Genomic DNA, 12,380 nt, shown 5'->3' on the forward strand with positions numbered 1-12,380 from the left:
TTTTTACTTTTTAAAATAACGAATTATTACTGTTAAATAATTGATCACCCTGCACTCTGCAGAATATATAATACTTGATGTTATAATTATACATATATTCGAGTAATTATCACGATAAATATTCTTCAGCGACGTACCTAACACACATAATAATATTTTTCTGCAAATTTGAGCTTTTAATCTATGTATTAGTAACATTATAGCTAAATATAGCTATATATATATATATTATTTATAACATTATATATGTAAAAAAAAATAATACAGCACCCACTCTCCCTTCATCAATGAGTCTCTCTGCCATAGATAAAGATCCCAAGGATTATTATTATAAATCCTTATTATTTATCAACATTACCACCTATAGATTGATGGGCTGCATGTAAGTCGTATATTATACAACATGAAGGCTTTTTATCAAACTTTTGAAGAAGCGACCGTCTTTCAAATACTTTGATGACACGCCATTGGACTCACGAAGTTCACGAATAAAACATTTATTTATATTATATACATTGTATTAATATAGGTAATATAATTGTATATAATATGAAGCATAATATACGTAAATTACACTGAAATATATAGCTAAAAATGTATGTCTTATATAACTGTATTATGATGAGTTATAGGACAAAACACATAAATTGCTCTCACAGTCAGCCATATAATATTTAGAGTCTAAATTTTAGACAAATATTGAAATATACAATATTATATATAATTCGTTTTTCCACGTTTTACTCATAAAAAATCTTATATAATTATATGACTGATAAATAATTCACACCGGAGTCGAAAAACATTAATTGGCATCAACAATTCCGACAAATGTTAAAATATAGACCAATATAATAACTATATTGATGATATATGTATATATATGTATATATACATATATGTATAATCTAAATATAATGCAATGCCCCCTTCCCTAAATGATATAAGTCAAGCAAAAATATTGACTTTACTCGTTGTTTTAAACTCTAATTCACACATATTTTCACACATTCTCATATATTTTTTTAAAATCATTATGCTTGGAACTTTTATATTATTTCTAGGGTAGGTACTTTATGTAATAACTAATTTGTTATTAAAATATTTAATTGGAGTTGGTACACTTCTTGTTTTGTCTATATAATATGGACAGTATTAACTTGATGTATTTTTAATTATTTTAATTATTACTCAAATTATCTGGGGGGGGAGAAGGTATCGTCTATGACATATTACATCACAATATTTGTGTACGCATACTATAGGTAAAAAATATTTATTATATTTCCCCCTTCCTCCAGTATATAAAACATTTAAGCTATAATATTTTAATTTAAATTGGTAATTACCTATTTAAAAAATATGTATCTTTATGAATAAAATACACTTTGTGGGTATAAAAATACCTGTTTTTTCTATGGCTTATTTGAGGCTATATAGACCCATCACCGCATCGACTGAGGTATTCCTCGCTACTCCTTTTTATCCAATATTAACTTATTTCCATTTCTGGTTCCTAGGAACCTAGGCTTCAGATTTTCTCTCCATCACTGTCTTGGCCGTTCTCTTAGTCTTCGAAGATCTGACTTTCACGGTACAACCTTGTTTACTATTTTATCCTGTGTTCTTCACACATGTCCTGCCCAGCTAAATCTTTTACTTTTTAGAACAATAGAACACCTACTATATCGATTTCATTCAACAATTTCCTTAGTTCTACTTTCGTCTTTCATTTGTATTTAATATTTTCAGTATTCTCTTTTTGGCGGAAAATCCTCCTTAATATTTTCCTCTTGGATGTTATTAGTTTTTTTTTTGTCTGCTTTCGTTTAAATCGAGTTTGTTTTCTGTCACAATTCCAAAACAAATTATCATAGATAAAATTTGTTATATTTATAAAATATTTATAACTATACTTACTAAGCATGGAATAGTTTTCAAAATATCTTTGTTCTTATTGTACTATTATATAGATTTAAAAATGTTTAAACTATTTAGTTATTTTTAAATTATTTATTATTCGTATAATTTGTGTATGTGACTAAAAAAGCTTCAAAATGTAACACAAGGTTCCTCATAAGTTACTCTTATCACAATTAAAATATATCAAAAATTTATAAGCGTTCAAGTTACAAGTTTTTATGTAATAACAATACAAATCTAAAGTAATAAAATAAATAATAACATGAACCAAAAATAGTGCATGTAAATATTAAATAAACAAATGAGCTACTCGTCATATAATATACTTAACAAATTTAGTACTTAATAAAGTTATATAGTACATCTAAATTATTAACTATTAATGATAATGATATACTAGTATCTAATATAACAAATACCATACCAATATTTGTATCTCGATCTAATATAGTAAAGCAGTCGTATAAATATAATAATTATATTATAATAATAAGTCATTTCATAATTGATTTTAAAACACACGCACATATAAATTATACATAATATACCTATTATTATGATTTATGGATATGGCAGGAGTGCAGGACCACCCCGAACACACGAGTATACATGCACTCAGTGACGGTAATATTATACTATTATAGTCACCTCAAAGCTCACGGGTTTGTATATATTATATAATACTATATACATTATACAGCACATTCATATCTGGACATTTCAAATTCGTTTGCCTGACATCTGTGTTTACTTCACCCATCGATACAGGTATAAAATAATAATAACTTATCACGTCTTAGAATTTAGAATTTTATTTTGAGTCAACCAATTCGTCTTATTATCATGTTATTCATATTATACCTGAGTAAACATTATAAATAAATGTCTATAATTTATTGTACTTATTTTATACAGTATTAAAACAGTGGGTGACGCCTAGACGTTAGGTAAAGTAGAACTCTTAGACATTATCATCCATTCATTATGGACTATATATGAATAAGATATTAAGATGGTATTCTAATTGATTTCAAATCTTCATTAATTTAGTTATTTATTAAACTTAAATGGAAATTTTGGATTTCCTTTCTTACATATCGAATTAATATATTTCAGACAACAATAACATTGTGGTAAATAAAAGTATTATTTATTTTTATTTTCAAAAGATACACAATCTGTATAAAGCGGCATAATAAGTATGTATGAATATATAACTTATATCTTATAAGTATTTCGTGTTATAGTTGTTATATACTATATATTTTGTTTGCTATATAATTTACAATCCGTTCATCGATAACCTAGTTATAAGTAAATAAAATGTATAAAAGAGACGTAGCAATAACTATGCGTATATAAGTATTAGGTAGGTATACGTCTTGTGTATAGGTAGTATAGGATCTGTGTTCCTCTTTTAGTTAAAAAAAAAACGCTTAACATCAAAAATATACCGAAATGTGAACTGTAACCTATACGGCTATATATAGTTCATTATTATTAGGTGTTATACATTTTTTATATTTTCAACCTACCTATTATATTTTGTAGCGTCAATGAGTCGTCTAAAATTCTAAACATATACCACACGAGACACAATCGTAGAGTTATACAATATATGATCATCATCGATTTGTGGTACAGCAGCAGCCGTATAAGTTTAAATCGCGCGATGGACGTGACGGGTTAGGTTCATTCGGGTCGTGCAAAGGGATAACAAAAAAAAAAATAAATAAATAAATAAAATAAAAATGTATATATCATCGCCGGCGGTAAATCATCTGGCCGACTGTTTCGATCCCGTTTTTTCTTTTAACGACTTCCCGATATGTGTATACGCGTGCACCTCATATACTACGCACCGTGTGCGTATATTATACGCGACGTAACGCGTATATATACGTTCTGCAGACAGATTGCTTATTTTCGTACCCTATCCCTTATTAATAATCGTAAAAAGTCCGACGTCTGGTCCGGGGGATGGTTTTTTCTTTTCTCGTTTTTTTTTTCTTTTACCTACCGCGTAACACAACACCCATCGTATATACACTGTATAACACACACACGCTGCGGTAGATATATTGTACATATAAATATAATATACACATACATTACATTTTTGAGTTGTAAACAAATGTGCGAGCGTAGATAGAGATTGCTGTATATCTTATGCGTATAACCTCCTCGTTAGCCGCAACGTGCGTTTTTTCGTCTGTTATTTGCACGCCACTTGAACACGTCCATATAATAATAATAATAATAATAATAATAATATTGTCTGTCCTCTCCGCGATGAGCATACGGGTCGTGGATCATGTGCTATTCAAATACCGAAAAATCACTATCCTATAAAATTATTATTATATAGAAATAGGTTTATTAAAACAATATATTTTTTTTTATACTATTGTAAATTATAATTAGTATGTAAACCTTACGATCTCTCGTGTATAATACACGATTAATATTACAATATATTTCTGTGTAATATATATATAGGTAGTCATATTATGGATATTATATGGACAATTATTGAAGTTTAATAAAGTATAGAAATAACTGAAATATAATTTTCGTAACCCATTTAAACGAAATAATTTATTAACTGCAATATTACTGAGTTATCTTCTATTTTTATTGACAGAGAAATTTTGTTGGGGGCTTGAGCCAGTTCGTGTTCTATTATATATGTATAATACAGATAATAGGTAATTAGTAATATAAAATTACTATAATATATATTATTATTGTTGTTCCTGTATGATGTATTGAAATAATCATAAATTATTATCATTAGGTATACGCATTTGCAGTTTAGACATATCTATCCAATACACGTCAAATGCAATAAAATTCTATCTTTGAAATTCATTTAAAATTTTTATCAGTTACTTATTATAGCATGCATTCTACTGCTAAGTTTTATATAGCTACTACAGACTGTATAGTTTACAGTCGGACTACATGCATATAATATTAAAAGGTTAGGTTAAATATATATTTATTATATTTATAGTATACTCTTACAATATATATATATATATATATAGTTATTCATTCTTACTATAGTATGTTTGATTCCCATTTTGTTCATACAGTGTATATTTGTGTTTATATGATATTTTATTAACTTTGTGTGATTTATAATATTATATATATTTATAATTGTATACACTATACATACGTAGTTTGGCCGGTCATCATCAACGTGGGTGAGCCTTAACATACAGTCATATATTATATACACTGCGGTCTGCGGTCAATTATTATAGACAGTTGATGCGCTATAATAATACATATATAATACATAATGTAATAATTTGTTATATAATATGAGGAAATATTGAAAATAATTGTTATTTATCATAAAAAGTATGTAATTTCCTTCCTTTGCACAACCTTGTTTTCATAATAGTAGTGTAATTCATAATATTATTGGTCTACAGTAGACCGTCTACTCTTGTTTAAGACGTTTAAGTTGTGTATTTTGTACGTAAATAATTAATACGTATTATAATGTATACGCACGACCTTTCAAAGTTATCTGAAGTCCTTAATTTTCAAAATAAAACTAATTCAAGTCTTCCGGCGAGTGTCCCTATCATATGTAATGGAGAATATTACCGAATTTTAACTTGTGGGTACAATTTAAAAAAATAAAAAAATTAAACATATTTCTTGTACTTTAACCGTTGTGACACGATTTGGATACGCCCGGCCAAATAGAACAACGGCCAAGTAGGAATAGCGCGGATACCTTTCAATTCGCATTCCTGAGCCATATATTACAACTTAGTGGAACGTCAAAAACGGTCGCACGTATGTGGCAAATATCCAATTCAGTTGGTACCTAATGGTCACATGGATCGAACAATTTATTAGTTAAAAAAAATTTAATTCACGTCCGTGGCATATATATTTGGCCGCCTTTTCGTGAAATTTATATAGCGTTTATTTGCGTGAACCGTATTTACCTTCCTTGGTGGTAACAGTAGTTACAAATAGGTTAGGTTATGTTACCAATTGGTTAGACATGTAGTCATGTATAGATTCATAGGTTACATAATACTAAATCCTGACGTGACATATGTACCTATTAGTACCTAATTATGTAGAATCTAAAATTGATAACGCATTGATTGGTATCCATCATACTATTCACCAGAAGCGAAGAAGCATTATGTGCCATTGTATTAAAAAAAAAACGAAAAATATGAAATATAGGTACCTACCTATCGAGTATTGGCATTTAAAGATATTTTAAAAATATTATAATAAAAACTGTTGTAAAAACATGTATTATATATAAAAGAGATAATACATGTCTTCTTCATTAAAAGAAGTACATTTTTTTCATAAAGAAACCTAAAAATTATTACAATAATGTTCGTTGGACTATTGGTTTTTATTAATAGGTCACCTTTTAGAACGATTGTTGATTTTTTTTTAAATTTTATTATTCTTTATTTCTTCGATTTTTTTTGTGATAAATCAAAAAATAAATGAATTATATACCTACATTTAAAATTTTTAAAGTTTAGAACTCACTTTCATACATATTTTGTATTTAAAAAAATATAACTCATTCCATACTCTAAAGAATTGCGTCAACACACATATATGAAAGGTTATTTTTTACTAAAAATATTATACAATTAAAGCAGAGAAATACATTTATGGATGAAACTAGTGTTAATTATTTTTGCATTAAAATTTAAAATTAACAAAACCAATGATAAACAGAAACGAAAATCACACATTCATGCAAAAAATATTACGCAGGTATTACCTATAAGTATTTAAAAAAAATTAAAGTTGAATACTTACTTGATTTAAAAAAAAACACATATTGTATGTAAATTAATAACACATTTTTGTGGGCTATGGGGAAATTCAGTTGTCATTTATCAATTAATAAGTGATAATATAAAAATGTTCTTAAATACTTTAATAAATTTAAGTCTTATTTTTAAGCTAATCTTTTCAACTCAAAAGTTTGTCATCAATTAAATTAAATATTTGAATATTATTGTGAAAAATTATCTTTATAATACATGGAATAAATAACTGAAATAACAACGAACAATTAACTATTAGTGACGAAATTTTATATATTGAGTAGGTAGATCGTAGATACTTAAATACTTAATAAAAAAAATTAAATTTGAAGGTTTTCTAAGAAGCTTTATAAATAATTTATATTGTTTAACTATTACACTCGTATATGTATGTGTGTTATGGGCGTTATAGCTACTGTATAGTAAAATAATTAAATTTTAACCACTTAAAAATTAAAAACATAATTGTTTATTCTTCTATGTATTAATATACAGCTGGTACCAACTTGATAAAACATAGATCGATAGATCTAACATAAACATTGAACAAAAATGTATGTCGATAATAAATTATAAGAAACACATTTTTTCAATAAACTAAGTTATAGCTACACAAGTGCAGTGTGCACTTATAAAATATAAATTATTTTAATATAAAAATATGTTAGAAATATTAGTTACCTACCTATAAGAAATTTTGAAAAATAATATTCTGAACCGAAAAATTAACGTTACAAATATAATAATATGTAATTTATTGTGTATTTATTAGGTACCTATATGTATATATTGTACAATCGTACATATATAGTTAAACTGCTAAACCAATTATTACTGTAACTATTCCAAAAGTTACGTATCGAATAAATTTCTTATTAATCATTATTAAATGTGCTGATCGATCAAATTTCTTGAATTTGTGTTATTTAATATTTTTTGCCCCCCGTAACTACGCCATTGTCCGTATCTAAACATTATTTTATAATTAGAGTGCGGATTTCTATGCAATTGCATATTTTTTCCTTTTAATAGTTTTGGATTTTTGTCAGTTATCTCCACGAATCATCATAATTTGAAGCTAATGGTGAAATTGGTTTTGCATATTTATGCATATTTAAAAGTTATTTTAAATATTTAATTTAGGGGAATTTTTTAGGACATTTTTGACCTATTTTTTGTATTCTGACTAAAAAAAAATGACTTCATTGAATTAATTTAAGTACTACATATAGTATTATACGTAATATAAATTATTTTCAGTTTGCACTTAACATCAAGTAATCCAGTTTTAAAATAGACAAGGCTGAAATTGTAAATAGCTCTTATTGTACAGTTTAATGCAAATGTAATTTAATTTTGTACTCATTTTAGATTCTGAACGGAGTGATGAATGTATTGATTTTACAATGATGTGTTTTTTTTTTTATTTTTTTTTATTTTTGTGTCTCTTATTACTTTTTGGAATAGTAATAATGCTTCGATTTTTGACTTCAGCCCCTCTTTGAAAAGGAAAATTCATCTAGTTGGTAATTTGAGGGGGGGGGGGGGGTCAAAAATAAAAAATTTCCAATAGTTTTCAAAAGCGTCGGGAAAAACCCTTAAAAAATTACGGAAAAACGGGAATTTTTACGCATAACCACTTTTTGACAAAATTGATTTTTTGATTTTGCTGTAACTCAAAAACGAATCATCATTGTAAATACTTGAAAATTTCACCAAATGTTTATATTAGCGTTATCTATTTACGATTAAATTTTCAAAATATTTAGAATTTTTTTAAGCTACTTATAGACAATTGAAATTTTTGACTTTTTTTTCTTAAAATGCCGATAAAAAAATTTGGCTATCCAAAAAATCTTTAAAATTTAATACAATGTTTATTATAAGTTGAACTTATTGAAGTAAAAAAAATCAAAAATCGTTAGTCACAATTTTTGTTTATAAGCATTTAAAGTTCAAATATTTACGAAATATATCAAAATTGCGAAAATTTGCAAGGAATTTTGAAGTTGAAAATTCATAAAATTTTTGTGATTTATACTTAAGGTTCAAAAATCCAATACAAAGTTATCCATAAGTTTTCCTTTAAGTAATTGCTGTAAAAAAAAATTCTAGCGTCAATAAAGAAAAAATTTTATGAGCTTAAGAAATTTAATTTTTTACGAAATCGCGTAAAATAACGATATATTACAATTTAAATATAGGTAATAATATGATATATCCTGCTAATTACCATTTACTGACAAATCATCTCCGTTCAGAATCGTTTTTCGTATACAATGATATCAGTCGTTGCATTCAAATTTAACACATCCATTATAGTGACCTACTCTCCATTACTACTATACAGCAGAGCGGTACCCACTTGCCCACTTTTTTTATATTATATTTATTTTACATAATAATTTGAATTTTTTTAATAAATAATGAATTTTTTTAAAAGGCATTTATCGGTATTTTTAAGGGCATTCATATCCAAGCCCTTGCCCTAATTATTATGTATGTACCATTTCAATAAGACTAAAGTGATCAGAGATATTCAGATATAGTATTATAATTTATAATTTCAATATTGTAATATTTTCATAATATCATAAATTATTTTACTTAAAAGTTTAATGAAAAAAGAAATTCGAATACATCATAATAATTTATATTAGTTTAAAATATATAACTACTATAACACATAAAATGATGTAAACATGCTCCATTATTCTCTAATTATATATTTGTGAATTCGCGAATGGTACCTACAATGTGAATGGAGATAATGGTTTTGGTTGGTATAGGTACATTTATATAAATTATGGTTTGGTTAATTGGTTCATAATCATGTTAAAATTGTGTCTCCTACAGTAAAAATAGTTCAATACTAATAATAAAAATTAATTAGGATATCCGTAATCCGAATATATTCAAATATTCGGATAACCATGCTATTTGGATATATTCGGAATTATACTATTATACTATTTGGATATATTCATATATTATAGGTACCTACCTACTATCAGTGGCAGCTTACACATATACGGCTACATATTATATTATATTTATTATTTATCATTTAATAATGTAATGCGTAAGTCCGGGAATCTTATAAAATTTATCTCAAGAGTCACAGTAAAAATAAATATCTACCTACTTAAAAAAACATTGAAAATACAGAAATCTGAATAGGTACTATAAATATTCGAATATTCGAGTAGGTACCTAGATATCCGTAATATTCGCATAATCGAGAATATTAGGATTTTGCAATTTGAATTATTTGGATATCACATTCCGGCAATCTAAATATATTATATATTCCGACACTATTATTTACCCATATAATATATCCATAAGTAATTAATTTTAATCTTTTTTCTACCCTTATTATTGCATTTAAATAAATAATTTATAAGTAGTTACTGTTTGTCAGTTGTGTATCATATTTTTTTTACATCGTACGGTAAGTTAAATGTAATACTATGTAGTTATTAAGGTATTTATGTATTAAAATATTCTTATAAGTTATTAGTTTATTAGGTATAACACAATCTTACAAATTCAGTTAATCTGGACCCATCCTCCCCGCCTAATCCTGCATAAAAATAGTCTTCACCGCGCCACTGGTCTACCCATCTATGTATGAGTTACTTATTATACAAACACAATACCTATACGATATATAACTCATTTATATCTCCGTGTTTGTACGTACGTCGTATACTGGGTAGGACCGGTGATATATTGCGAATGTACACATGGACACGGACACCAGTATGGTGCTGGAACGCATTAAGTGTAAATGTGTAATATCAACATACTATATTTTATATATATATATATATATATATCGTAAATAACAATAAATAACAAACCTATATACCTAATATAATAGTGCGTATACATAAAATGTTAATATGAGCGTAAACGTTGTTGTTTTTATCGAGAACTCTGTAGCGAGGGTGTGTTGCCCGGAAGGCGAGTGTGGACGGACGTGTGAGTGTGACCCAGTTGACCACCCTTGGTGTTAGGTAATTTGTCAAAAAAAAATTCCCTCTAGAGGTGTCGTGTCGAAACTCGTGTGTCACTCGAGCATATAAATACAGCGGTGGTTCGCGGAAACGTTAATTATTTTAGGTCCGTGCAAGCTCATATATTATTACCATATCTATCATCTTGCACGTATACCTAGTATACATATATATATATATATATATATATATATATACAGATTATACTTATATGGCATAATGTTTAAATTTATACAAAATAATATTAATGTATATGTATTAACGTTTACGGAGTTATCCTACCTACACGTGCATCGGACGTATACGGCCCACATGCAAGCATGCAGCGTGCCAGCGTGTGTCTCGTGGAAACATACATCCGTCATATTATATCGAGTTGTTTTACGAACCAAACACATTTTTTTCTCATAAAGTTATCGTATTGTCCCCACAATTGACAGTTTTATGTAAAATAGGCAATACTCTAGACCGCGATGTTTGTATGACGTTCAGCTCATATTAAAAATAATTTAAAAATGTAAATAAGTAAGGGATGATCCGTTTAACGTGTCTACGTAAGACACCCATTAATTCAGTAAACTGAGTAAACACAAACAGATAATTATGTATAAATGAATAATTATTAATTAGGTTTTAATTATTTTATAAATTTGAAAAATATATTGAACGTAGTAAGTATGTTGACATCACTGGAGTACATATTGATGTCTGATAATATGATGTTATAGAAATAGGTGTACTGTGTAGTCGTGTAGACATAAGTGTACGTAACTTAGGAAATTTGTATGAGGAAAGGGAGTACAATTTATTTCATGTCAGTATATAATTACAGATTAGATTTACCTACTTATCCAGGGACTCCTGACAAATGTGCCGCGAAATTCTTCATGTGCTGTGTATGCTGTTGTTACCTTTTATGTATGTTAAATAGGTACCTAATATAATTTTATATTGATTTAGACATTTTATTTATTGGTTATTTACGTTTATTGTATTCGTCCAGATAAATGTTAGCACCTACACCTTGTAATGAATCTCTAGTTCTATTCAAATAAATTAAATTAACTATAATAACCGGTACACATAGGTATCCACAATCTACATTGAATTTGAAGGTAGGTACTAGATAGGTAGTCACATTCAAATTCCAATTGTTAAAATAATATACATATTCCTTTTTATCTCATATCTTGATTAATTATATTTATTAAATTTGTTCAAATAAATAAATAAATAAAATATAATATAAATATAAATTATTATATATATCTCTAATAAATAAGTACATATATATATTTTATATACACAGGGTGATTTTTACTTTTAAGGTGTTTGTTTTACAGGTTATTACGGCTGTGAGGCGTTAGTAATTATAAAGTTCATCACTGTGTCAATAACCGATAACGAGTTTATTACATATGATTACCTATATTATGAAACGTGAAGTATTTTAAAAACCGAAAACCACCCAACTTTGAAAAGCTATAACTCGCTAAAAAATTGGGTAAAGAAAAATAATAATTTGAACATTAAAATTTATAAAAAAATTGCCCTTTTTAACTTAGTATATTTTAAATACAGGTTGACATTTAAAAAT

Source organism: Rhopalosiphum padi, chromosome 2 (assembly GCF_020882245.1).
Source record: "Rhopalosiphum padi isolate XX-2018 chromosome 2, ASM2088224v1, whole genome shotgun sequence".
Lineage (NCBI taxonomy): Eukaryota > Metazoa > Arthropoda > Insecta > Hemiptera > Aphididae > Rhopalosiphum > Rhopalosiphum padi.